Source organism: Petaurus breviceps, unplaced genomic scaffold (genome assembly GCF_028583685.1).
Source record: "Petaurus breviceps papuanus isolate PSGF00001 unplaced genomic scaffold, PetGlider_PUasm1.0 185, whole genome shotgun sequence".
Classification (NCBI taxonomy): Eukaryota; Metazoa; Chordata; class Mammalia; order Diprotodontia; family Petauridae; genus Petaurus; species Petaurus breviceps.
The window spans coordinates 29042304-29047152 of record NW_027185797.1 but is presented as its reverse complement, the minus strand read 5'-3'; the positions used below and the strand labels follow the sequence as shown (position 1 = coordinate 29047152).

The window sequence follows — 4849 nt, the reverse complement described above, 5'->3', positions numbered from 1 at the left end:
TCCTTCCTTCCTTCCTTCCTTCCTTCCTTCCTTCCTTCCTTCCTTCCCCCTTCCTTCCTTCCTCCCTCCTTTCCTCCTTCCTTCTTTCCTTCCTTCCTTCCTGCCTTCCTGCCTGCCTTCCTCCACAAAATAACTAGTATGGAAATGTTACATGATGGTTAATATATAACCTATATCAGATTGCTTACCATCTCAGAGAAGGGGGAGCAGAGGGAGGGAGGAATAGAATTTGGAATGTAAAACTTTAAAAGGTAGCAACAAATGTTAAAAATTGGTTTTATATGTAATTGGGGAAGATAAGATACTATTTTTTTTTAAAAAGAAAGGAAATCCAGGTGTGTCAAATGAGGGCTGTCTGCTCACCTGTAGAGTATGACATACAGATGATTCTTGGTCAAGCATGGATTGGCCAAGATGGCTAGTTAGGTCCCTTCAAAATCTAAGTTTGATTGCTTGTATACATAGTGTGTCCCGCTAGTAGTATAGAAACTCCTTGAGGACAGGAGACTGATTTTGTTTTTGTGTTTGTACTCCAAGCACCCAAACCAGTGCTGGACATATTAGATGTTTGATCAATGCTTATTAGATTGAATAGAATTGAGTCCTGGAGTTCTTTGGTGATACTCCTAACAGGATTCATTGTCTGCCTAACTCAGTCTAGCTTTTGGCCAATGGATTTGCAAAACAACTATGTGCCTCTTCTTTCTGTTGTGTCTAAATGACCAGATCTCAAACGTGGGAGCTGGAGTGCCGAGTATGGCCATGCTGGCTGAACTATAGTGTTTGGAGAGTAATGGGTAATGAGGCTGTAAAATAGGGTAGTCCCAGGCTCCAAATAAACAGAACTTATATTTAGGCCTGCAGGGAATAGGGAGGTACTGGAGTTTATTGAGTAAACAAGAAACTACAAAATATATAAAAAATGAATATAGGAGATAGGGTGCCAAGTTCAGTGAACAGGAATTAGCCTATTTTGCTGGAACTTAGCAAGAAGGGGAGTAAGTCAGTCAGTCAGTAAGCATTTATTAGGCACCTATTATGTACCAGGCACTGAGCAAAAAAGACAAAGAACGATCCTTGCTTTCCAGGAGCTTACAGTCTAATGAGTCAGATAACTTGCAAACAGGACAGATGAATAGAAATAACCAATAGAAGGAAACCCCTAGAATTAAGAGGGAGTGGGACTTTAGGGACTTTAAGGAGGCCAGGGAAGTCTGGAGGCAGAGGGGAGGAGTGAGAGAATTCCAGGCACGGGAACCAGCTGGTAAACGCAGACTGGATCCATGTTGTGGAGGGCTTTAAATACCTGGATGAACCAAGCATTCGTATTGTATCCTAGAAGCCATAGGGAACCACTGAAGGTTCATGAAGAGGGGAATAACATACTCAGACCTATACTCTAGAAAGATTATTTTGGCAACCCTAGAAAGGATAGGGGTTAATGAGGCAAATGATTGTAAACAGAGGGTCTAGTTTGGAGGCTGAGTTAAAAAGCCAGTGAATATATGGGTGACACATGGGAAAATGGACTAGGGGAGGCTGGTGGTGGGGAGAGAAAAGACAGAAAGGGACCTTAGTACTGATATTCCCTATCTCTGGGACAGGGAGTTAATTCAAGCTGCTTCTTCCTTTCCCTTTGGATCCCCTTGGAGATAAAATTTTGTCTTGGTCTCTTGGGGATAGTGGCTCATTATCCCAGGCTGGGAAAATCTCTCCAATGAGGAAAAGCAACAGGATTGTAATGATTATGTCAAGTGACCTGGAATGATTCTCCAGCTCTCACAGGGTTTAGGGTGTATGTGTGTGTGTGTGTGTGTGTGTGTGTGTGCCATGTATCATATTGCTTGCCTTTTTTAATGGATAGGGAAGAGCTGGAGGGAGGGAGAGAATTTAGAACTGAAAAAAAAATTTTTAAATGGCAGGTCACATTTCTCCAATTTCTTCAGGAGTCCAAGGGTTGCAACCATATATTTAAACATTTCAAATGTTGGTTCCTTCTGCTTAAGCTTGTACCCTTAACTATGTCCTTGAGAAAAATAGACAGTTTAATCTCTGTATGATGGAAAAATCTGAAGCCAACCATCATTCTCCATTTGGGGAAGCCTGAATTCCTCCTGGGCAGAATGTCCAGTAAGTTTTTGTAATAAATGGAATAATCCCTGTGGAGAGTTATTAGGGAAGTGGAAGACAAAACATCTATCCTCAAAAAGTTTTCACTGTAAGGTATTAGCAGTGACCACAGTCAATGGTTTACCTCTTGGTTTCTCTCAGGAAAGTGACCACATCTGGGAAGACTTCAGATCAGAATCTTGTGACACCAAGTACCAAGGGGTTTTCTTCCTCTTGTGGCCCCCACCCAAGAAGCCTGGATCGATGAATGAATATATGATAATCCCTGGTGACCCTGGGACCAACTCCCTGTGGGTGAGCACACAAGTCAAGATAGCAAAGGAATGTTTTTAGCAAAAGACAGGAAATAAAAAAAAATAGATGTAACAAATCATCAATTAAAGGGTACATTTATTCCCCTCTTTCCCCTCCCAATCATAGTCCTGAGCTCTAGTGTTCCTCTGGAGGAATCTTCTATTCCTATCTCTACCAACTGTGAGTTAGTCACAGCATCACAGATTTTTGAATTGGGAGAGGTGTCTTGTACAATGCCCACCTGAGCAAGAACCCTGTACAACAGATGTGATAAATGAGCATCCTGTCATTGCTTGTAAACCTCCACTGAGGGATCATAGGGTCATAAAATTAGAGTCAGAGGAGACTTTAGAGACGACTGAATCCAACCTCCCCATTTTACAGATGAGGAAACGGAGGCAGAGAGAAGGTAAGTGTCCTACCCATGGCCACACAGCTAGTAAGTCTCTGAGACAGAATTTGAGCCCAGGTCTTCCTGATTCTACCTCTAGTGCTTACTAGCAATAGTAGAATTGGAAGCAACCACTATCTAGTCCAACCCATCCCCAAGAGGAATCCCTGCTCCCTGCCGGACAGTCGGTCATCCCAGCTCTGCTTAAAAGCAATCTCCCCTGACAATACCTTCCAATTTTAGACAGTTCTCATTGTTGTCAATCAATTGATAAGCATTTATTAAGCACCTATTATGTGTTAGGCACTGTGCTAAGGGCTGGGTATACAAAAAGCTACAGAAGACAATCCCTGCCTTCAAGAAGCTTACAATCTAATGGGGGAGACAAGATGGGAACAGATATATCCAAAGCCAGTGATACATAGAATAAATAGGAAATAATTAACAGAAAGATGGAACTGGAATGAAGAGGGGCTGAGACTGGGGGATTTTTCCCCTGACATTGAGCCCAGATTGACTTTTCACCCCTTGCATCCATTCTCATTCATAGTTTTGTCCCCCAGTGGCAAACAGCACAAGCTGAGTGCCTCTCCCACATGACAGTCCTTCAAAGACTCAAGAGGAAATGGGTACCCAGTGAGGTGAAGTGATTTTTCCAAAGTCCCATAGGAAGCCAGTGGCAGAGCTGGGTTTCAAAGCCAGGTCAGATGATTCCAATTCCAATACTTTTTCTACTGTGCCCCAATCCCTGAGGGCAGCCTCATGGAAGCTTGGCCCGAATTAAGTGGATCTATATTTTAAAAACTCTTTGCAGGGCACTGTAAAACAGCAAATAAAAAGGTAGTCATGTCCCCAGGCTCCGCATGGCAAACACCAGTAATAAAATAACCTTGGAAAAAAATTTTTTGGAGTGTAAACATTAGCAGGGAGGAAAAAGAGAGCATTCAGGTTAGAAATGGTTTCATTTCTTTCTGAATAATTAATGTCAGGGTGCTAAGTTCTCAAATAGACATCATGTGTCTTTCAGAGACTAGTCACTTTCCACTTAAAATGCCCCCATATGAAATTGAAAGGCTGGAATTTAAGTGTCTCTTTTGGAAAGCCACCTATAGAGACTATTTCTTACATATCAATGCCCATACAAATGTCCTTCAGATGTGGGATTCATAATGTAATCTTTTTTATTCATATTCATAGGGAAATTTAACAATAGAAACTATTCTCAAATAATTTCCATGGGTGCCAAGATGTGCCTTCCAGTCCTTTTAAATCTGCTATGTTCCTATGAGTTTAAAATAGAGTTAAAACAGGAAGCATGGTTACCTTAAAGTCAGGAAAACCTGGGTTCAAATCTTACCTCTGACACATACTAGCTTATGTGATCATGGACAAATCACTCAACCTCTTAATGCCCCAAGGAAATTATCTCAATTTCAGAGGAATGATCGGTTGTATTAGTGGAGGGTGTTTCCACACTGGGAATTCCATATGGTGGAACTGCCATCATAGGTGCAGAATGACAGAATTTTGAAAAGAGAGAGCAAAAAGATTCTTATAAATTGACGGAGCTACTTCTGGCTACAAGGAGGCTAATTTAGAGAGGAAGTTACTCAGAAGGAGCCAAATGAATGAACTTTATCCATGATGACATTTTTTCCCTAGTCCTTTCTTTCCTGAATGGCAGGTGGGTGTGCAATCCTGATAATTTCTGAGATCACTGTTTGCAAGGAAAATAAACATGTCGACAATAATAGGATTCAGGAGCAGTAAAATGCATTCCAGGTGTCCTCTTGTACCTAAAGAAAAGAGAATCCTGCTATAAAATGGGGACAGGGCAGTAAATGAGAAGCCCTTCAGAGCTGGGGCAGCATCATTGCTACAAATAGAAATGGCACCTACCAAAGCTAGAATGTCTGCTATATGCCTTCCTTCCTCTTTCTTTCTTTCTTTCTTTCTTTCTTTCTTTCTTTCTTTCTTTCTTTCTTTCTTTCTTTCTTTCTTTCTTTCTTTCTTTCTTTCTTTCTTTCTTTCTTT

General features: G+C 41.3%; 1 long non-coding RNA gene across 1 annotated transcript in view; it reads left to right on the top strand.

Annotated features, from left to right (window-relative positions):
* Positions 1–4849, top strand: part of LOC138161771 (uncharacterized) — a 46851-nt gene that overhangs the window by 30798 nt on the left and 11204 nt on the right. The window contains exon 2 of the long non-coding RNA XR_011168460.1: positions 2272–2424. This is a non-coding gene — a long non-coding RNA (uncharacterized lncRNA). The remainder of the gene's footprint in view (positions 1–2271; positions 2425–4849) is intronic.